The 24,653-nt window shown below is 37.5% G+C and overlaps 1 pseudogene; it reads right to left on the bottom strand.

Annotated features, from left to right (window-relative positions):
* Window positions 1–469: 469 nt before the first annotated feature.
* Window positions 470–8,328, bottom strand: LOC700040 (tRNA-splicing endonuclease subunit Sen2-like; annotated as a pseudogene).
* Between the last annotated feature and the right edge of the window lie 16,325 nt (window positions 8,329–24,653).

The following is a 24,653-nucleotide window of genomic DNA, read 5'->3' as shown; positions in this document are numbered from 1 at the left end:
ATGGTTAGAGAGGACACAGATTAGATATCGTTTCTCTTTTTCATGGATGATTTCTCACTATGCAAGAATGTTACAGGTAAAAAATTTTAGTATTTATATCCATTCTTCTGAAGAGAGTTGATTCCCTGAAATGATTTGATTTGCTGAATATGGTGGTGAGTGGAGACTTAGGAAGGTGAGAGAGGAAAAATGTCTCAGTTAAATAACTGGAAGGGGCTGATCCAGTTGTTGAGAAGGAAAAGAGGAACAGGCCTGACTGGGAAAAAGCTGGGGAAAGGAAGAGCAGAGAGAGAAAAGCAGGAAAGAGAGTAGAGAGAATGATAAAGGAAAAAGAAGAACTACTTTATCCGGGAGAGAGAACAACATAGAAAAGTCACAACTGGGCATAGCGAATATAATTATGAGAGGAGGCCGGGCATGGTGCCTCATGCCTGTAATCCCAGCACTTCGGGAGGCTGAAGCAGACGGATCACCTGAGATCAAGAGTTCAAGATCTGCCTGGCCAACATGGTGAAACCCCATCTCTACTAAAAATACGAAAATGAGCTGGGCCTGGTGGCGCACACCTGTAGTCTCAGCTACTCAGGAGGCTGAAGTGGGAGAATTGCTTGCACCCTGGAGGCAGAGGTTGCAGTGAGCTGACATTATGCCACTGAACTCCAGCCTGGGCAACAGAGCAAGACTCCATTTCAAAAAAATAATTACGAGAGGAAAAATATGCAGGTGAGACATTTACAGAAATGATTTTGTATGCCATGCATTTGACCATTCTCCTCAACCTCATCAAGAAATTTTTTCAAATTATATTTGAATTAGTATTTTTATTCCTTTTATTTCTCATTTATTTTAAATGTAGCCACACAAAAATCTGGTGGTTCAATGATAGCAGGAAATGAATGTGCTAATTTCATCTCACATCAGGGGAATCAATAGATACTATTCCAGGCTTGGCATTGATAGTCAAATAAAGATGAGTTATACCACAATTTAAACACACATGGGTATAAAAATATCTTAAAGAAAAGAGTCCATACATTTTAAGTAACAGAAAGAAAAACATAACAGGAAAGTAGGCCACATAGCAAAATTAAAGAAACAGCATGATACATAAAAGTGCATAAATTACATAACTGAATTAAGACATATATCAGTTATTAAAGCAAATCTAAATGTCAAAATCACTAGTAGAAAAGTAAAACCTCGGCCCGGTGCGGTGGCTCACCCTTGTAATCCCAGCACTTTGAGAGGCCGAGGTGGGTGGATCACCTGAGGTCGGGAGTTTGAGACCAGCCTGACCACCATGGACAAACCCTGTCTCTACTGAAAATACAAAATTAGCTGGGCGTGGTGGTACATGGCTGTAATCCCAGCTACTCGGGAGACTGAGGCAGGAGAATTGCTTGAACCCAGGAAGTGGAGGTTGCAGTGAGCCGAGATTGTGCGATTGCACTCCAACCTGGGCAACAAGAGTGAAACTCTATCTAAAAAAAAAAAGAAAAGAAAAGTAAAAACTTTGAGGTTTGGCAAGCAAAATGTAAAATAAAATAAATACATTATTTCAAAATAGAATGGGTATATCCCTGTTACTCATTGTGAAAATCTGAAAAATGAAAAAAGGACTGGTAAAAGTTTAACAAGAATGTGAACAAAACAACCTACAGAGGTTAAAATGTCTATGCTAATGTCAGAAAAAGGAAAATATTAATATCAGAGAGAAAATTTTTCATTAAAAATAATTAAATTACACAAATCATATAATAATAATTCATGTATTCTGTAACAATGATATAAAAGTCTCAGAGCTTTTCACATTTTTTTGCCTTAATAATTGAGCAAAGTAGTTATCAATCAAGACTTGTTTAAAGTGTAAGAATAAATTGATAGAAAACAAATAGCAATTTTGAAATTTAGCTCAACTCAATTAGATACAAAAACTACAAGTATAATCAATTTATAATTTTCTTCCTGGAAATCTTAGACAATGTAATGGGAAATATTAAAAAGTAAAAGAAAAAATGTAAAGCCTACAAGAAATTAAATACTACACAATTCAATTACTAGAAACCCATGACAATGAAGTAAACATTAGTAAGCACCTTACAAATTGTATAACTGATTTAACAACAAAACCAGAATTTTGAAATATGTGTCAATAAGCATATCTGACTTTTATAAAACACATACAGAAAATATAAAAAGAAGATTGGAGAACCATCTTCCTTACTAAAATGACCTTTAGAACTAAACGTATTTTCCAAAAAATTTTCCCCAAGGTTTGTAAGTATAACAATATTTTCTAGAATTAAGGGATTTTAAAACTGAATAAAATGATCTAACGTACATTTGGAAGATGATTTTAATTATTTTTATTAAAGTATCATCACTTCTTAGAACTTAAATCCTTAGAAATGACAGAGAATAAGTATTTATTAAAAAGATAAACAAAACCTATAACTATCATGATAATCAAGAATAGCTTCATGTAGGGAGGGGGCCAGCAACTAGGGAAAAGCACTTGAAGCAGGAAGTTTAGTAAATGGGATGAATATGAGGAACATAAAACCCCAGAGAACTGCAAAACTTATCTCAGGGGCTGGGGGCTGCAGAGGTGTCTCAGGTTTAGATGTGGGAGACATGGAAGCAAGATGGTGATGGCAGTGACGGGCCATCTAGAGCGGCCGCTGCCACCAATGGCTGCAGTGGGGAGGTGTGAGCAGTGGCAGAGGGAGTGGTTACAGGAGCAGCAGTAGTGGCAGTGGGAACACTGTGCCCTGCACCCCCAAGGCAGCTGGCTGCACCGCCCCCACCCTCACACTGCTGCCCCAGACCCAGAGCCTCTCCACTCTGGATCCTGGCCCATGTCACCCCTCTCACCTGACACTGCTGTGGGGCTGGCACAGGGAGGAGGCAGAACTGGGCCCAGGATGGTGCCGCACTCCACGGAACCGGCGGGAGTCAGAGACAAGTGGAGCACTTCCAGAACCGGTTGCCCTGGGGGGCTGCCTCAGTGGGGCTGGGCCGAGCCACTGCCAGTTGGGGAGCAGTGAGGTCAGGCACAGAGAGGCATGCAGAGAAAGGCCCAATGTGGACCTTGAGCACACACCCCAGGCTGCGAGGAGGCACAGCTGGGGCTGCCTACAGGCTCCACGGAGCTGGCAGGAGCCCTGCCCTCCCAGGTACAGGACCTGGCATCTCTGCAGTCTACACCCTTGAGGGCCTGGGCAGGTCTCCCCTTTCCCCCACAGGCTCAGGAGTATCTGCTCCCACTCCCTGGACTCTCCCCACTCCTGGCGCCCACTCTGATCTTGGGGCAACCTGGGGAGCTGTCACAGCTCAGTGGGGTGTGTGCATCCTTTGGGCAGCACTGACACACCAACCCACTGCTGCCTTGGCCCTCTCCAGACTTTGGGTGCTGATGAGTGGTGGGGTTGGGAGAGGGGAGGGAAGCCGAGGCTTGGGGGCTGAGGGTGGCTCAGCACTGGCTTACAGGTACCTCTTGGTGTGAGCAGCCTGGGCGCCATGAACAGTTGCAGGAGGCAGACGGGCTCTTGGGTGGAAGGCAGTGGGTCGTGGTGAGGGCCTACCTTCACACCAGGGAGGGCCTGAAGGGTGGGGGCGGGGCTGCCAGTATTACAGAATGGAGTGGGAACTTGCAGTGCCCTTTCCAGTCCCACCCATGGTCACCCATGGACCAACTGGCATACACTTTCTCCCCTCTGAGGCCTATAAAAACCTCAGGCTCAGCCAGGGCAGAGCAGACGACAGGACAACCAGCTGTGGAGGAGCTACCCTCTCAGCTGGACACACTGGCTGTGGAAGGGAGCTGCCCCCTGTGGGTCTCCTCTGAGCTGTTCTATCACTCAATAAATCTCCCCTTCATCTTACTCACCCTCCACTTGTCTGCATATCTCATTCTTCCTGGTTGCAGGACAATAATGTGGAACCCGCTTAATGGATAGGCTAAATGAGCTGTAACCAAAACAGGGCTAAAACATACTTCTTGCTTGCCACATTGCCAGTGAAGAGAAGGAGAGAACAGCTGCAGCCCTTTGAGGACCCCAGACCTGGGAGCTCCCCAAGCCAGAGTAATGATTCCCTCTTTGGGGCCCTGCAGTTCCTAGCATCTCTAAACTTCCAGGCACCACCATGTTCCCCAGTACCAGCTGGGGAAGCTGCTTGCAGTGCACCTGGTCCAGCCACAGCCTCCCAGAGAGAGCCGGCACCTGGAGATGCCCATGCTGCAGCAGCAGCTGGTGTATCTGACTGTGTAGTGGCAGGATCCCATACTTGCTCACACATCCCTCACTCCTCCACACCTGACTCACACTCTCCTTGACGGTGTGGGATCCAGGCTGGTCGCATGAGCCAAGTGCAGCCTGCCATGCCAAGTGGGTGGAACAAGCCCAGTGGGCCCAAGAAAAACTTGGGCAAAGGTACCACCAGCCACAGATTTACAGCCAGAAAAGCAATACCCCCAAAATCCCCTAACAATGGGAAACTGGAACTGTAGGTGATTTGTGGAGAGAGCATGTTAAAAACTCTCTCACTTTATGTCACTGCCATTAAGTAAGGCTTTTGAGTGAAATTATTTTTGTACTCTACCCTCAATAGACAGAGAGAAAAGCCGTAACTGTCTAATCTTTAATTGAGGACACTAAAGTCTAGGAAGCTGCTTCCCAGAAATCCAATGACTTCTGGGGGAATGGGCACTCAACAGTTGGTGTTCAGATGGGCTGTTGGCTCACCCTTTCCCACAAACCTGTCATATCCGTCTTCACCATCACTAAAATGACTCAGACTTTACAGTTACAAAAAGGGTAGCTGTGTATTACAATTTATAGTGTGAATATCATTACGAATCGCTCTCTCTCCCACACACAATTGAAAGAGAAGCACCAAACTCATTAATTTATGACAAAGTAACATTGTTGATAGAACAAAAGAAATTTGTAAGAAATGCTGTTGGTGCATTTCTTAAATGTTCAGGGAAACAATTGAATCCACATTTTACGTTCCTCTAAGTCCATAATGAGTTAGTAAATTAAGGTAGGATCTTTGGAAAATATGGCTAATATGTTGGGGAAATCATATGGGGGATGATCAAGGAACAGAATGGTGCCTTGGCATCTCTGTCAATGAGATCATTTCTGGGCTGTGCGATAGTAAATTAACCCACCATAGCACTTTCTAAATTATAACAGGGTGCCATTCAGGATTGAGACTTTTCACTTTTTATGGGAAAAAAATTCTTTTGGTAAAGCTAGAGGGACCCTCCAAGATCATTTAACACTTTTATAAATTGTTGTTAAAGGATCATTTTCCATTTTGTTAAAGAGAAAGTCAGTCTCAAAATCACTGTGTTAGTTAGGACTCAGAGTTAGCTACTGTAATGAAGAATGAAATAACTTGATGGGTATTATCATGGAAGAGAAAGAAAAGTGAAAGAAGGTAAAAAACCTATACATCAATTTTTCCTCTGAGGGGCAATTACTACTCTCATTTTAGTGCATTTTCTTGTATTAATTTTTCTATGTAAGTATGTTTGTGCATTAAGTATATTTGTGTATTAACTAAAAATTATAAATGTTATACCTTTTATTTAAAAGGATAATACTATACATATAATTGTATATCATAGATTTTTCAATAAATCTTGAGCATGGCATTAACATTTTTAGTAAAATCAATTTTGAAATCTATCTCATATTTCCTCCCTCATATATACTGCAATTTACTGAGTCATCTTCCCAGTGTTGAACATTTAAATTTCATCCAACTCTTCGTATTATTATTAATGGGACAATTAATATTTTGGTTCATAAGTCATCATTTAAATTTGAGATTATTTAGTAGTATAGCTTCCTGGAAATAGAATTATCGGTGTGGAAGATTTTATGGTTCATGATTTATATTGCCAATTTGCTGTTCTGAAAGTTTGTAGCAGTTTACACATCCACTGGTGCCTAACATGCTATATATTCTTCACAAACCATTAATTTAATAATATTTGAAGAATTTATTGATTGAAAGCTAAAAGGGGCTCCCTTAATCTTTGGCTTTTTTACATTTTCTAATCCTTCATGAGCCAACTTGAAAATTTATATTTCTTCAGAAAGTGGCAAAATTGTAGATAATCCTTCTGTTTTTTCTTTTTCACCAATTAAACAAAGACTTTTTAATATTTTGCTAAATGTTAATTGCTTTCATTATGTCTCCAAACATTATTTCACCACTCATTGTTATAACAAGTTCAGTGAAGGTATGTTTATCTAATATTGTACAATATGGTTGTGTTCTGTACATAAACATGCCTACGAATGAGTTCATTTGAGAATTAAATAATTAGGTAAGTGATGTTTTAAAGACTTTGTGATACAGAAATCCTCAGTAGATATTAAAGAGATTTTTAAATGTTTTGAGCTATTGGTCAAAGTTCTTGGATAAGCTGAGACATATAACAATTTTTTCAACTTAAAATAATGGAACATAGATCTTGTAATTGCTAAATCTGCTAACACTCTTTTGGGAACAGCTTAGATGTAAGTAACGAGAGATGCTTGTGCATGAAAGTGCTTCATAAACTGTACTGTATAAATGTAAACTACTATAATCTTCAGGTAAAATCAGAGAAAAAATGTCCCTGCTGTTGGAAGAGTCCTCTCAGGATTCATCTACTCATTATCCCAACATCCCCAGTGACTGGAGGAGGGCACAGACTGAGGCCAGAGGCAGAGGCTCGGGATTGGAAGAGGCCAATGCAAGGGCAGAATCTGCAGGCCCAGCACAGGACTCTTTCTCCTCCCCTGTGTAATTGATCTTTAAAAACACTGATCGCTGTCTGGTGCTGGGAGCACGAGGCCCTTTAAAACTTATAAATTAATGGGGGAGTACAGTAAAAAAAAAGAACTTTCTACCTAGCCCTCAATAAATAGTTGTTGGTGAAATTAGAAATTTGAGGTGGAATTGTTCAAGTTCGTCTTGGTCACTCCTCTCTCGTGAACTCTAATTCTTTTCATATACTCTGGTGACTCCATTTCCTTGTCAGTCATGGTAGAGGATTTAATGAAAGAGCACAGTATGAGTTCCTTGGAGACATTAATGGAAACTCTGCTCAAGGCAGTCAGGGACATCTAACTGAAAGGCCTGCAGAGAGAGCCTTCAAAATGCTCATCAACTAGCTCAATAATGACAGAATAGCTTGCATGGTAAGCGGAGGGCCTTTCCAACATAGCAGTAAATCCATCCCGTACTTGAGCACCACTTTGGGCACCAGCTCTTGCTTAGGAAGTAATGGTAGGCCATGTAGGTGGTCCTGAACGTGGGCTGAACTACAGTGAAAGCTTTCCAGAGCTTCACTATCGTTAAAGGCTCCTTGTCATAGCAAATACTTAAACATTCCAGAGCACAGACCTGGAAGAAGGCCTCCTCTAGGCTGAGTCGCAAATACTCAAAGATCCCATATGGATTTCTTCTGCAGATTCGTCTGTTTGCACCAGTTCCTCATTTGGGGCATCCTTCCTCTCGCTCACGCACACTCGGCTTCCTGCACCAGCATGTACTCGTGGTCAGGCCCTCTGTCCCCAACATGCAGGAGACCAAAATGCTGGCTGCTGTCCTCACGGTAAGGGCCACACGGGAGGACGAGAGCATCGTGTCTGCAGGAACATACTTGGGGCAGAGGTGAAGCGTCCTCTCCCACGCTTTCCTCAAAGCCGTCTGTTGGTGGATCGCGGCCAGAGCCCTCCTGCAGGCAGCCTATGACTCACTGGGATCACCCATAACACCTGACTTTCCAGAGTCCCCGTTTATCACAGAAGGTCTCTCTCCTACCGCTGTACCTTCCATGTTGGAAACCATTCCAGAGTTAAACCTATCATGCATTTGAGCCTGTTCATTCCTTTTCCCAGAGGGACGCTCAAGCGGTTTCATGTAATCCTTGAGGATTCTGCGTACTGTACTCTCTCACCCTGCCCTTGTCTACGCATCAGCTCTGCCACCCGCTCAACAGTACACTGATACTTCATTGATGTGATGATAGGCATGTTTGTCTTCGTATCTTTCCATTTAGCAACCAGTTTAGGATCTGAAATTGTGATGTTTGGACGGCTTCTTGAAAGAATACCTTTTCCAAAAAAACCTTCCCCATAGAGCTGCTCAGTGTCCTCTGCATTCCTCACAATCGCATTGTTGTTAGTCATTTCAGCATAGAATATATTGCATTCTTTCTGAGGACCATGGTCCTGACCAGAAGGAATCGGCAATGGAGACTCTTTAAGTCTCACACATTCTTCGTTTCCTGTTTGAGGCATGGAAAACTGCTTCTGCCATTTTTCAGAGGAGCTGTTCTTGGCCCCATGCACTTGCCGTTCGATCCTTCTGTTTTTAACTGACCCTGAATTTGTTCTCATTACTGTTTTTATTAACACGGATTAATGACTTAAATATTTAAAAAAACCTCAAACTGTAAGAAAATAAAGTGAATATTTATCTCACGACTAAATGAGAAAGGAAATTAAAACTATAGATAAATAAACCACAAAGGAAAATCCACATACATGATTTAAAAATTTGTAAACTTTATATAAAACAAGCGACAGTTGGAAAAAATGTAGGTCACTGATGTCGTTAAATAATAAAATGTAAGCATAAGTGTGTAATGCATAATATATGTCTACACATCCTTGAATTTAACCCAAAGCAGAGATGTATTCATCATTCTACTTGTTAATATTTTCTTATTTTCTCATTTCAACTTTTATTTTTATTCTTTCTATTTCATCTACTTAAGCTTCACTATCGTTAAAGGCTCCTTGTCATAGGAGCCTTTACATGGCATAAATATATTTCCCTTTTAGGTTGAGTAGACTGTTTATACTTATTATTAATTTTACACTTATCACCAAAATTTTTCTGAATATTTCAGTGTCAGCTATCACTTGCCTGAAGATGATAAAATGAATAAACCAGAAGCAAATGCAAATTAGTAGAGAACCTAGGAAAAAATATAATTTTTTTCTCAGTCTGTTTTTGGCATACCTGCTTATCATTTTGATTGCAGAGTGAAAACATATATATGCAATCATTGTAAGCCAGTAAAACTTTTCAATGCATTTTCAAATGAAATGTCACAACATTTTCTCATATTTCTGAAAGAGTAACATGATTTTGAGGTGTTTTAACCTATATAAACCGTTTTGAAAAATCAATATGTTGCTTATAAGATATAGCTAATATTTGGCCTTGGTTTCCCAAGAAAATGTATTATTACCATAATATGATGAGGTATGAATTTCTGACAGCTATAATTGAATCTCTGGCTGTTCAATTCCAGACAAGGTGAGAAAAAAAAATTGTGCACTTATGAAGCTTTTAAAACTGCTTTTTGAATTATTACTCTTTTGGCTAACAATATTACATTGAGTAGTTCTATGACAAAAATTTCAGGGGCTGTTTAAAAATATTTAACATTTAAAATTCTATGCTAAAGAATTGAATTCCAGCTACAGTATTTTGCCATGCTTATCTCCTTAATATACTACATTATTTGGGGTATTAACGAGAATTTAACATGTCAAATACAAGACTCATAAATTATAACACAACTGACTTTTAAGTAACACAATGATAGGGTTGAAAGATAGTTTGGAAATAATCGAATTCAACTTTAGGATAAAAAGGTTTAGTAGCCATGTCCTCCAACCAAGGGCATCCTGGGGAGAAACTGCCTGAAGTCACCTAGTAAATGTGCTTCCTGTTGCTATTTTCTGTGGAAAGGTAATGGACAATTCGAAGCTTTAAGATGCTTTTTAGCAAGGTGTACATGCTCTGTTTGAGTTGCTTATGGCAAACAAACTAGGAAAATATGGATTTAAGAGGCATGGTCCATTGGAAAATGCCATTTATATGAGTATAAAATAGAGACGTTTCAAAATTAAACAGGTTTTTATTGTGTAAATGATACCCTGAATGGCTCACTTAGAGACCTCATATATTAAATCTGGGCCACAATATGTACTCTTACATCAAGGAAAGACATAGGCATTTGCTTTAGCAATACCAGAGGTTTACATCTTTGCCTGTCTCACAGTCACCAGTACCCATCACGTTATCTGTAAAAAATGGCATTGGGTAAGAGATGTGATTCAAATGAGTCTGATTTTAAAATTCTACCTTCTGTGTCATTTTTAAGCCCTTTATTCACAATTGAGAACAGAAAATCAGGGAGGTTACTTAACTTTCCTGTGGGTCCTCTATTTGTGCAGCTATGAATCTCATTAAATGTGTGACCCTGAATCAGTTACTTACTCTTTCTATGCCTCCGTTTTCTTATCTGTTACTAGAAATTATAATAGTACCTACCTCATAGGTTACTGTCTAGATTAAATGAGCTAAGCTATGTTAATGTAGTTAGAATATTTATTGGAGCTATAGTAAGAAAGATGTGTTCATTTTATGATTTTTTCCAGTATATTAGATTGGTATAGTTTGGAGCTTAAATTTTGGGTTCCTGGCCCATCACTGTCTTTATATACTGGGTTTCATACGTTTCTCTATTATTGGAAAAGAAAATGATAATAAGACAAATAATTTAAAATATTTCCTTAATTTTGAAAAACAAACAAATTTAGAAATTCTTTTTTAAGACTGTACAACCAATGCTTTTGAATTATTACTGCATAGAAAAGAATTTTCAGATTCTGTAATTTAGAATATACTCATCACTCTATGTTCAAATTCGCTCTTGCTTCTGAATAAGTGCAAAGGAAATTTAATAATGGTGATGGAGAGACCATCTCTATTATAACTGATTTGTAAATTTTGGCATTTGTATTATGTGGGTGAAATATTTTAGGAGTGCTCTGTGTCTATGTATTAACCTTTGATTGCTTACTACATGACAAATGCTTTGCTAAATGTGTTTGCATAAATTCATCTCACTCAATAATGATGATAACTCTAGGAGATAGATATTATGATTGTGCTTACTGTGCAGAAGAGGGAATCAAGCAAGGAATGTTTAGTAGCTGCTCAACTTCTTGTGCCTAACTAGTGATTTTAACTGCTATTTAAAGACCAGTAGTCTTACGTGGTCACGTCTCATAATTCTTACTCAATGTACCATACTGAGCAAATAACATCCTCTCTGAGCCTCAGTTCTCTCCTTTATAAAATAGTATTAAAATTAGATAATTAACTTAAAGTACTTAGTGTAGTGTCTGATATACAATTATAGACTAACAAACTAATTTTAAAAATGTAGGTGGTCGGCCGGGCGCGGTGGCTCAAGCCTGTAATCCCAGAGCTTTGGGAGGCCGAGACGGGCGGATCCCGAGGTCAGGAGATTGAGACCATCCTGGCTAACACGGTGAAACCCCGTCTCTACTAAAAAAAAAAATACAAAAAAACTAGCCGGGCGAGGTGGCGGGCACCTGTAGTCCCAGCTACTCGGGAGGCTGAGGCAGGAGAATGGCGGGAACCCGGGAGGCGGAGCTTGCAGTGAGCTGAGATCCGGCCACTGCACTCCAGCCTGGGCGGCAGAGCGAGACTCTGTCTCAAAAAAAAAAAAAAAAAAAAAAAAAAAAAAAAAAAATGTAGGTGGTCATATAGACGTTAATGACAAAATTAGAAGGAGTCAATCCTGACCTATTGAAGATCAATTATTGTTACAGAGTTGAAAGGAGCACTTACAAACATGAGAATATTTGATTAATTATCTATTCATTCCGATCGACTTACTTTGTTTTAACTCTTGCTGAGCAGAGTGCTTAAAAAGAAAACCTCTTGCCATCAGAATGTCAATGATTTGCCTTTTCTCCTAAGAGTTGAGTAGTGGTGTTGGGGAGGGTTAGTGTGGATAAATGAGGAAATGGAGAAAGGCGGCAGAAAAATTTAAAAGACACTTCAGTTCGTTTGTTGTCATTTCGTTTTACAGTAAAATACAATTCCATTGAAAACTATAAGAATAATAATCTCAAAAAATATGTCATTTGTATATATTTCACATGTGTAACTTTTGCTCATAAATTGGATATACAAAAGAAAACATGCTAGGATATAGTGTATGCATACGGGTTTTTTTGTTTTTTGTTTTTTCTTTTTAATTTTACCTTAAGTTCTGGGATACATGTGTAGAATGTGCAGGCTTGTTACATAGGTATACGTGTGCCATGGTGGTTTGACACACCTATCAACCTGTCAATTAGGTTTTAAGCCCTGCATACATTAGCTATTTGTCATAATACTCTCCCTTCTTTACTTGCCCTCCAACCCCTGACAGGCCCCAGTGTGTGATGTTCCCCTTCCTGTGTCCATGTGTTCTCATTGTCCAACTCTCACTTATGAGTGATAACATGAGGTTTGGTTTTCTGTTCCTGTGTTAGTTCGCTGAGAATGATGGCTTCCAGTTTCATCCATGTCCCTGTAAATGACATGAACTCATTCTTTTTTATGACTGCACAGTATTCCATGGTGTTCATATGCCACATTTTCTTTATCCAGTCTATCATTGATGAGCATATGGGTTGGTTCTAAGTCTTTGTTATTGTAAATAGTGCTGCAATAAACATACGTGTGCATGTGCCTTTTTAGGAAAATGATTTATAATCCTTTGGGTATGTACCAGGTAATGGGATTGCTGCGTCAAATGGTATTTCTGGTTCTAGGGTTCTAGATCCTTGAGGAATTGCCACATTGTCTTACTGTCTTCCACAATGGTTGAACTAATTTACACTCCCACCAACAGTGTAAAAGTGTTCCTATGTCTCCTTTTTTTTTTTTTTGAGAAGGAGTCTCGCTCTGTCACCAAGGCTGTAGCGCAATGGTGTCATTGCAATGGCTCACTGCAACCTCTGCCTTCCAGGTTCAAGTGATTGTCTTGCCTCAGCCTCCCAAGTGGCTGGGATTACAGATGCGCACAACCATGCCCAGCTACTTTTTGTATGTTTAGTAGAGAAGGGGTTTCGTCATGTTGGCCAGGTTGGTGTTTCCTGACTTTTTAATGATCGCCATTCTAACTGGCATGAGATGGTATCTCATTGTGTTTTTTATTTGCATTTCTTTAATGACCAGTGATGATGAGATTTTTTTCATATGTTGGCTGCATGAATGCCTTCTTTTAAGAAGTATCTGTTCATATCCGTTGCCCACTTTTTGATGGAGTTTTTTTTTCTTGTAAATATGTTTAAGTTCCTTGTAGATTCTGGATATTAGACCTTTCTCCAATGGGTAGATTGCAAAATTTTTCTCCCATTCTATGGGTTGCCTGTTCACTCTGATGATAGTTTATTTTGCTATGCAGAAGCTCCTTAGCTTGATTAGATCCCATTTGTCAAATTGGCTTTGGCTTCAATTGCTTTTGGTGTTTTAGTAATAAAATTTTTGCCCATTCCTATGTCTTAAATAGTATTGCCTAGGTTTTCTTCTAGAGTTTTTATGGGTTTGGGTTCTACAATTAAACCTTTAATCCATCTTGAGTTAATTTTTATATAAGGTGTAAGCAAGGAGTCCAGTTTCTGTTTTCTGTATATGGCTAGCCAGCTTTCCCAACACCATTATTTAATAGGGAATCCTTTCCCCATTGCTTGTTTTTGTCACGTTTGTCGAAGATCAGATGGTTGTAGATATGTGGTGTTATTTCTGAGGCCTCTGTTCTGTCCCATTGGTCTATATATCTGTTTTGGTACCAGTATCATGCTGTTGTTGTTACTGTAGCCTTGTAGTACAGTTTGAAGCTAGGTAGCATGATGCCTCCAGCTTTGTTCTTTTTGCTTAGGACTGTCTTGGCTATATGGGCCTTTTTGGGTTCTATATGAAATTTGAAGTAGATTTTTTTAATCCTGCAAAGAAAGTCAATGGTAGCTGGATTGGAATAGCATTGAATCTATAAATTACTTTGGGCATTGTGGCCATTTTCATGATATTGATTCTTCCTATCCATGAGCATGGATTTTTTTTTTTTCCATTTGTGTCCTCTCTTATTTACTTGAGCAGTGGTTTGTAGATCTCCTCAAGGAAGTCATTCATGTCCCTTGTAAGCTGTATTCCTAGGTATTTTATTCTCTTTGTAGCAATTGTGAATGGAAGTTCACTCATGATTTGGCTCTCTGCTTGTCTTTTGTTGGTGTATCGGAATGCTTGTGATTTTTGCACATTGATTTTGTATGCTGAGACTTTGCTGCAGTTGCTTATCAGCTTAAGGAGTTTTTGGGCTGAGATGATGGGGCTTTCTACATATAGAATCATGTCGTCTGCAAACAGAGACAATTTGACTTCCTTTCTTCCTATTTGAGTACTCCTTATTTTTTTTATCTTATCTGATTCATTGCCCTGGTCAGAATTTCCAATACTATGTTGAATAGGAGTGGTGAGAGAGGGCATCCTTGTCTTGTACTGGTTTTCAAAGGGAATGCTTCCAGCTTTTGCTCATTCACTATGATATTGGCTGAGAGTCTGTCATAAGTAGCTCTTATTATTTTAGGTATGTCCCATCAATACCTAGTTTATTGATAGTTTTTAGCATAAAGGGATGTTGAATTTTACTGAAGGCCTTTTCTGCATCTATTGAGATAATCATGTGTTTTTTATCATTGGTTTTGTTTATATGATGGATTATGTTTACTGATTTGCATATGTTGAACCAGCTTGGCATCCCAAGGATGAAACTGACTTGACCATACTGGATAAGCTTTTTGATGTGCTGTTAGATTTTGTTTGCCAGTATTTTACGGAGAATTTTCATATTGATGTTCATCAGGGATATTGGCCTGAAATTTTCTTTTTTTATTGTGGCTCTGCCAAGTTTCGGTATCAGGATGATGCTGGCCTCATAAAATGAGTTAGGGAGGAGTCTTTCTTTTCCTATTGTTTGGAATAGTTCCAGAAAGAATGGCAACAGCTCCTGCTGATGCCTCTGGTAGAATTTGACTGTGAATCCGTCTGGTCCTGGGCTTGCTTTGGCTGGTAGGCTATCAATTACTGCCTCAATTTCAGAACTTGTTATTGGTCTATTCAGGGATTCAACTTCTTCCTGGTTTAGTCTTGGGAGGGAGTATGTATCCAGGTATTCATCCATTTCTTCTAGATTTTCTAGTTTATTTTCATAGAGGTGTTTATAGTATTCTCTGATGGTAGTTTGCATTTTTGGGCATCAGCTGTGAAATCTGCTTTATCATTTATTATTTTACCTATTTGATTCTTCACTCTTCTTTATTAGTTTAGTGGTCCATCTATTTTGTTAATTTTTCAAAAAACCAACTCCTAGATTCACTGATTTTTTGAAGGGTTTTTTGTTTCTCTAGCTCCCTCAGTTATGCTCTGATCTTAGTTATTTCTTGTCTTCTGCTAGCTTTTGAATTTGTTTGCTCTTGCTTCTCTAGTTCTTTTAATTGTGATGTTAGAGTGTCGATTTTAGATATTTCCTGCTTTCTGATGTGGACATTTAGTGCTATAAATTTCCCTCTTAACACTTCTTTAGCTGTGTCCCAGATATTTTGGTACATTGTCTCTTTGTTCTCATGGGTTTCAGATAACTTCTTTATTTCTGTCTTAATTTTGTTGTATACACAGTAGTCAATCAGGTGCAAGGTTTTCAATTTCCATGTAGTTTTGTGGTTTTGAGTGAATTTCTAGTCCTGAGTTCCAATTTGATTGCACTGTGGTCTGACAGACTGTGTGTTATGATTTCCATTCTTTTGCATTTGCTGAAGAGTGTTTTACTTCCAATTATGTAGTCAATTTGATACAGCTGTTTTATTAGAAATTTGTATTTCTGTGTGAGGTAGGAAGGAGGAGAAAGTTGGATTTGGTGAAATCGGTAAACCAATATAATTTATAAAACATAACTTTTTTCATCAGAAGAAGCAACTTTGAGGAGCTAAGTGTTTCTTAATTTGCCTATTGATGTTTGCCTATTGATTCATTACTCATTGTTTTCAATATTTCATTTTCTTGGCATATGTGGTAAAAAGGAAAATACATATTCAATTAAAGTTCAAAAGAGCATAACTTTGAGAACTGCATTTTGTGTTTCAAAGAATGTATCACTCTTCAATACTTTCAGTTTACAGAAGAAAATGTATTGGTTCCTGTCAAGTATGTTTTTTGTTTTTGTTTTTGTTTTTTGGGTTTTCTTTTCTTTTCTTTTTTTTTTTTTTGAGACAGAGTTTCACTCTTTAGCCCAGGCTGGAGTGAAGTGGCACCATCTCGGCTCACTGCAACCTCTGCCTCCCAGGTTCAAGCAGTTCTCCTGCCTCAGCCACTCGAGTAGCCGGGATTACAGGCGCACGCCACCACACCTGGCTAAATGTTGTATTTTTAGTAGAGATGGGGTTTTGCCATGTTGACCAGGCTGGTCTTGAACTCCTGACCTCAGGTGATCCACCCATCTTGGCCTCCCAAAGTGCTAGGATTACAGGCATGATCCACCATGCCTGGCCCAAGTATGTATTGATAAGCCTCATAGGTGAGTTGTACATAGGTGATAACATCCATCTTCACAGAATTTATGGTTTGGAAAAGTACAGTGACCATAAGACAGCCTACATTAAAAGTAATTTTTATGAATTACTCATATCTCACAGTACATTTTACTCTGACTTGTGTCTTTGGGTCTCAAGAAAATATGCTTAATTCATACATAAAAACATTAAGGCTCACAGAATTTTGTTCAAGTGAACAAGTATATTTTGTAATCACTGGCAGTCAGAAATTAACATCTGATCTTTAAATAATCAATTATGTCTTCTTTCCATTAGCTGACGCTGTCCTTTGCCAATAAATACCAATTTAAAAGTATTAGAAAGAGAATGTAAAACATATTTCTTGGATTATTTATTATTTTATGTTTTTAACATTATTTTGCTTATTTAAAAAAATGATAGATTTGCATCATCACAAATGGAATGGTAGCTACACATTATTTTTGAGGTTTACATTATGGGTTCATGAAAAAAGTCAGGTCAAATGATTTATAAAGGTTCCTACGTGGAAGTGATTAACCAGAACCAGTTAAAAAACATTACTGCTGAATTTCACTCAGTCCATCTGCCTGTCTTTAGATTCCAGTTATATTTAATTTTTTTATTCTTAGATTTGACTTTTGAATATTAGAATTTTGGATCATTTTGAAATATTAAAAAAATCTAAAGAATGTAAAATATAGGCAATATTTTAATATTCTGTTACATTATATGAATACCTCTAGCTTGTATAAATTAAGCGATACCAGTATTTGCTTTAGTGCTTGATATTTTTCTCTTACTGCTTTTGAGATTTTCTCTTTGTTGTTTGCTTTCAGAATTTTTATTACGATAGGGTGACCTCTTTCTGTTTCTCCTACTTACAGTTTTTTGAGCCTCTTAAATGTGTAGATTAATGTTTTTCATCACATTATGGAAGTTTTTGTTAATTCTGTATTTGAATATTATTCCTCCTTTCCCCTTTCTTTGCTTTTAGTACTTTTTGAATATGTTGGTTCACCTTATAGTGTCCCTCATTACTGTAAAGTAGTTTTTATTTTTCTTTAATCTTTTATCTCTCTGTTGTTTGGATTATATCATCTATCTTCAAGTCTGCGGATTATTTTTGGCCAGTTCAAATCATCCGATGAGCCCTTCTTTGTGTGTGTGACAGGGTCTTCCTCTGTTGCCCAGGCTAGAGTCCAGTGGCATGATCTTGGCTCCCTGCAAAGTCTGCCTCCCAGGTTCAAGCGATCTTCCTGCCTCAGCCTTCTGAGTAGCTGAGACTACAGGCACACGCCGCCATGCCTGGCTAATTTTTGTATTTTTGGTAGAGACGGGGTTTCACCATGTTGCTCAGGCTGGTCTGAAACTCCTCGGCTCAAGTCATCCACCTGCCTCAGCCTCTCTTAAGTGCTGGGATTACAGGGCCGTGAGCCACTGTGCACAGTCTGATGAGCCCATTTAATGAATTTTTTACACTTAATGTACTTTTCAATTTCAGAAGTCGCATTTGATTCATTTTTGAATTTTTTATTTCTTTATGGATATTCTCCTCTAGTTAAGATATTTCCATCATGCTTTCCTTACTTACTTCTTTAAGCACTCATTTACTTCTTGGAACACATTTATAATGGTTGCTTTAAAATCTTCATTAAGTCTGACATGTGACCCTTTTGCACGCACATCCTGTTGCCTGTTCTTTTCCCGTGTAAGTAGGACTCATTTTCTACTGGGCGGCTTCCTTTTTGGCTTTTTGACACGCGGTCTTACTCTGTCACCCAGGCTGGAGTGCAATGGTGATCACAGCTCACTGCATCAGTGAACTCCTGGATTCAAAGGATCTTTAGCCTTGAACTTCTGAGTAACTGGAACTGCAGGCATGTACCACTATGCCCAGCTAAGTTTCAAATATTTTTTATAGAGACAGTCTGCCATCTTGCCTAGACTTGTTTCAGACTCTTGGCCTCCAGTGATCCTCTTGTCTTGGCCTCCCAAATGCTGGGACTACAGGCATTTTTCTTCTTCTGGGACTACATTCTTTATTGAATTTGTGGCTTGTTGATGATTCTAGGTGCATGCAGGTGTCTCAGTATCAATTCCCTGCTCAGCTGAACCCAAGGCCTCATCTCCTGTCTCCGCATGGGCATGAAAACTCAAGTTCTAGATTGCTAATTCGATATGCCCTCAGCTATCAGATCAGGTGGAGTGTCAACCAAAATGTTTAATGCTTTGGTTTAAGCTTGCCTTTGTTGCGTGTGTGTCTTTAAAATATTTTGATTGTATAAATTACTTAAATGTTTAAAATTATAAGGTGTGCTTTTAAGCAATATTATAAACAAGTTCAGGCAGGCAAGAATATGTATTCTCCCATTAAATATTCTTTAAAGCCCAGTGGCTAAAATAATTTACTTAACTGGAAAACTAAGCATATAACAAAGGACAACCTAATGAATATTTATGTAACTGTTAATGCTAATATTCTTCCATGAGGAATCATAGTCTTTAAAAATAAACCTTGTGAAAATAATCCTTATCTACCTTTAACTTCTCCATGTCATTTACTTACTTCCCATAATTACCACTTTTTGTTCCATTTAGTATACAAGTGTTCTTTAATTTCACTGACCAATGCCTTAATGTCAGGGATATGCTCAAAGAGGTGTTGAAAAAGTAAACCCCTCTTTATCTGTCAACTTCAAAATCAAACTTACCAGTCAAGCGATGGCTGATGCTCCAATAAGCCTGTTTTCCATCTGTCCAGTTTCCAGTTTCTTTGCACCAGAAAAAAAATTATCAGTTCTCTGACACTACAAATTTGTGAAAATTGGTGAGAATTCAGAAAGGTGGTAAAAATTGCCATTGATTTGATTTTTATAGCATACCTATCAGCTTGTTGAATAATAATTTGAAAATTTGCCATTAAAATTATAAACAGTATCGTATATTGTTAGTGAAGATCACACAATTTATGCCATTGAAGATTAACAGTATATGACACCAGATGATACACCATTTTGTCAGAAAGATTATTCTGAGCCAAAGGCACTCGGGAAGCAACAGATTGTAGAAGCACATTCTGATCTCCCCCTTTCTTCCTGAGAAAAGCAGGTAAAAACTTCCATATGAAAGATGCCCTCCCTGAACAAATATTCTTTCATAAGGAATTGTAGTCTTTAAAAATAGACCTTGTCAAAATAATTCTCATTAACTTTAACTTCTCCACGTCATTTAGGTACTTCCCACAATTACCACTGTTTGTTCTATTTAGTATACAAATGTTCAACTCTGTGACTTCAGCTCTTCCTTTTATGAGGGCTCTTGTGACACATTAAAGCTCATGTTAGTGGGAGCTAAATGATGAGAACGCATGGTCACATAGAGGGCAACAACTCACAATGGGGCCTATTGGAGGGTGTAAAATGGGAGAGGAAGAGGATCAGGAATATAACTAATCAGTACTAGGCTTAATAGTCGAGTGATGAAATAATCTGTACAACAAACCCCATGACACAAGTTCTCCTGTGTAAGAAACCTGCATGTGTACCCCTGAACTTAAAAGGAAAGTTAAAGCAAACAAACAAAAAACACCTTGTATTAAATTTGTAGATTTTTCTTCTGATAATCTATCTTACATTAATTTAATTATAAGGCCCAGCTGGGGACCTTATGAAGGTCGAGGTAAAGGTTTGCCTTCCCTGCATTATTAATATGAATATTTTACTTCCACCAAAGGGAATTTGTTGCATTACATTTTTTACAGTATTTTACATTTTATATTACACTTATAATAGAGAAGCAACAAAAGTCATGTCACAGCAAATCTTCCATAGTTTTAACCTATATAAGACTTGAAGAGACATTAAAAGGATATTGCGACATTTCAAAAGGTAACGTGTACTTTCTACCAAAAATAATATGAGTTTGAGTGTTCATATCAACATTTTAAGAAATATAATAGATTAAAAAACTAGATATATTTCCAAAATATAATTACTATAAAGGTTCTATTTGGTTTTCAAAACTTGCTTATTTTATTCATATAAATATTTTTATCCTACTAAATTCTTTCTTTTGGTAATTAGCTGCTATGAAACCCAAATACTGCTCTTAAGAATATAAACACACCTCAAAAACTCAGTTAACTACATATTTCCAGGAAACTAAAGACAAAAAATCAAGAAAAAAGGACACTAAATATAGTTAACATCTCTGATATGAAAGTATGTTAATCTTCATTTATTAGGTTCAGAACCGTGGAGCAATTATTCCCAGACTTGACAGAACAAGCTTGACTCTGGTATTAGCTGTTTAACCTTGAATTTCAATATCTCTAGTTTTGAAATGTGGAAACAGTGCTTTTGTCAAAGGTCACAATAATGTTATGGATTAAATTGTGTTCCCCCGAAGGGTATGTTGAAATTTTACCCTCCGAGTACTTATAATGTGGCTTTACTTGGAAAGAGGGTCTTTGCAGATGTAATCAAATTAAAACGAGGACATAGTGGGGAGGAGGGGGAGTCTTAATTCAATACAGCTGTGTGCTTGTAAGAAGACATGTGAAGACAGAGGAAAGATGGCCATGTGAAGATGGAGGTGAAGATTGGAGTGATGTTGACACAAGCCAAGGAACATCCAGGGGTACCTGAAACCACAGCAAGCAAGGAAAGATCCCCTGCCCAGAGGCTTCAGAGGAAGCATGACACTACTAACACTTTGATTTTGCACTTCCTACCTCCAAAACGGAGATAATAATTTTTTGTTTTCTTAAACCTTTTAGTTTGTGATAACCTAGTAAGTTAGCCCTAGGAAACTATGACAGGTTGCTTTTATGGTTTTGACAAGCTTGGAAAACATTGCTTAATTTTACTCTTACTTTTTTTTCACCATTCTATAGGATGTTGATAAGTTGAAACTTCTAAGAATATTATATTTATAGAATGTACAGAGTGTAAGGATTAAAAGTAAATTTGAACCTCAATATCAAGCTATTCAAAGACCAAAGGGAGAAAACTCTGTTCATAAAACTCATGTGTCTTTTTATGTTTTACTTTGGGAGAATTGATTGAGACATATTGCTTCATTGTCTGTATCTAAAAGAGAATTTTATTCAGTTTCTAGACATTGCATGTGAAATATATCAATCATGTGAAATATGTTGTATATCTCTGAAAGGCCAAATTCCGCAGATGACAAACATATTATCTCTATATTATTTCACTTTGCCAAGAAATGACAAACTAGTCTATCTATATCCCTTTTCATCTAAAATATTTATTTACTTCTCTATTATGTTTAAAAATATTTTTTAGCATTTTAAAACCATTGTTCAAAACATAGATATTATATGGAGAGCAATAAATATTTACTCAGGTTAATGATTTCTTGAATCACATGCTTAGTAATACATCTTTTATGAGTTCGATTGAATAAATTAACCAAAACAGGCTGAAATAACAAAAGCCACTCTTTGTTCCACTGACCAGCTAAAATGGACAAAGGTAGAAAAGAGGTCGTGATAAAGAAGAACAAATAACACTCCTGAGACGAATCCTTATTTGTTCTTGTGATCTTGATGGAAATGTAATGTAAAAGAACTTTGATTTAGGGAGGGAGTTGTCAATTTGATATTTCTTATACTGCCATTTCATAGTTTGATTTTATGATATTCTAAACTTCTCCAAGCATTCTAATTTCTGTAAGATTTTCTGGCCAGTACCTGAAAGTATGATCCAGTGATATACAGTACTTGTTAGAAACAGTTGAGTGACCAAGGTTTTGAGGCTTCAATTTCCTTTAAATATAGAAGCCATTGAGAATACTCATCTGCAAGAGATACAAGTTTTCATTTCCTCTGCTTCAAAATTGTCAAATGAATAGCTTATTAAATGTGATATAAAAATAATGGACTTCACAGCACTGTAATTCTCTGCCATAAAAGAAGCAATCAAATTGGTAGAGCTAATACTGGTGCCTTGAACAATGCAAGCTATTAAGGAAAATTGGAAAGAAATGTTCAATAAATTATGCACTGTGCACTTGAGCTTGCTAGAGGCAGAATCTCTCTCACTCTCCCTCCTTTTGAAGTAAGCTTTTGTATGGCTACAATTTTCCTTTATGCACTTTACTTTCTACATATGTTCAGTCTTGAATATTGTGTGCGTGTGTGTGTGTGTAGACAAACACAAAGTAGGGATTCACCTAAGATGAGAATAAAAGCTTAGACATCATGCTATCACTACTACACCACACATCAAATTGAAAAACAAAGGCAAAAACACTCAGGACAGAAATCTTCAAAAGTGCTTGTAAAGACTTTAGTACATTATGTATGTTATGAGGTCCAAGAGTGCCTATCTCACAGAACTATCTTCACATGCTTTCTAAAAATCCTTGCTAATTTGATATCATGTAAATAGTACTTCATTGTTGCTTTATTTTGTATTTTCTTTCATAATAGGGTCATTATTTTATTACAGATTTGTTCACAATTTGAGTTCCCTTTTTTTCAGGTCCTTTTATTAGAATTGCCTTTTACTTTTAAAATTGGGGGTTTTGTTATTTTCTTTAATGGATTTGATAGAGCAGATTTGATATTTATTTACTTTTTCTTTTTGTATATACTTTGAACTTATTAATATATTATAGTTCTAAGGTTACTCTTTCATTATTTTTGTGATGTTTCTGCCATGTTGAATCGTGTAACATTTTATACTTAAATCTGTCAATTTCCCAATTTGTCATTTTTATACATAGAAAATAACTTCCATTGCAAGTTTAGATAAATGTTCACTTACAGATTTTGCAGTTCTTTCATTTAAAACAATTAATCGTAAAATGTTTCTGTAATTCATTTTATACATCAGAAAATTTTTTAAAGATTAAACATGTCCATTTGCTAAATAACCCTCTCTAGAGTTATTGAAATCTCATCATTATGTATATTTCATTCTATTAAGGTTAATTTTGTTACTTTATATTATGTAATGATGTTTCCATATAGTCTAATTATGAAATATCATATTAATTATTAATCAATTACTAATATGGTAATATTACCATATTAATATAATTACACATAAAAACACATAATTGTGTTTCATAGTAACTGGTAGTAAAATCAACCTCCATTATTCTTCCAAACCAAAATAATTTTGAATATTCTTAAAATACAATTTACAATTAGTTTTTCTAGTCTCAAAACCATGCCTTTGACACTTGCTTGAAATTACTTCCTATTTATTGACACATTTCAGAAACATCAATTATATAGTTTAATATTAAGAGCTCAGAGCCAAGAGACGGACTGTGAGGTTCAATCCTGGTATTGCCACTTCCTGTCTTTTTTTTTTTTTTTTTTTTTCTTTTGAGACGGAGTCTTCCTCTGTCGCCCAAGCTGGAGTGAAGTGGCTAGGATTTCAGCTCACTGCAACCTCTGCCTCCCGGGTTCAAGCCATTCTCATGTGTCAGCCTCCCGAGTAGCTGGGATTACAGGCACGCGTCACCATGCTTGGCTAATTGTGTGTGTGTGTGTGTGTGTGTGTGTGTGTGTGTGTGTGTGTGTGTAGTAGAGACCGGGGTTCGTCGTGTTGCCCAGGCTGGTCTCAAGCTCCTGAGCTCAGGCAGTCTGCCTCCCAAAGTGCTGGGATTACAGGCGTAAACCACCGTGCCTGGCCCTGCCTTTCTGATCTGGAGAAAGTTACCTAATCTCTCTGTACCTCAGGTTTTTCCACCTGTAAGAGGTAGTGTAATAATACCTTGAGGAGCAGTCAGAAATAATATAATATTTAAATAGAATAATGTCTGGTATATTATAAGTTTTATTCCAGAGTTTCTCAAATAAGCTATGTCTGTATTTATTCAAGAGATTTGCAGAAGCATTGCATTTTTCTTATTACACTAAATTCTAGTTCCATGCCCTACCCTTCCAGCCCCTGACAGTTCTATTCTTTCCTTCCATTTCCTTGCTTTAGCCTTTTTGTTACTTTTCCTTTATTAAAATTAAAAATTGAATAGCAAGCATTCTTATCGTTGTTCCTTTTTACGTGAACTATTTGCGGATGGGAACTTCTCTCCTGAGTGCAGCTTTGGCCACATTTGTTAAATGTTAATTTGTAGTAATTGTATTTTATTTTTTCCCGTTGAGACTATTGGCCAGCCCATAGTTTCAAGTTCAAATTCACCCAAGTTTAAATATGT

Source organism: Macaca mulatta, chromosome 5, assembly GCF_049350105.2.
Source record: "Macaca mulatta isolate MMU2019108-1 chromosome 5, T2T-MMU8v2.0, whole genome shotgun sequence".
Classification (NCBI taxonomy): domain Eukaryota; kingdom Metazoa; phylum Chordata; class Mammalia; order Primates; family Cercopithecidae; genus Macaca; species Macaca mulatta.
This window is presented reverse-complemented; position numbering and strand designations above follow the sequence as displayed.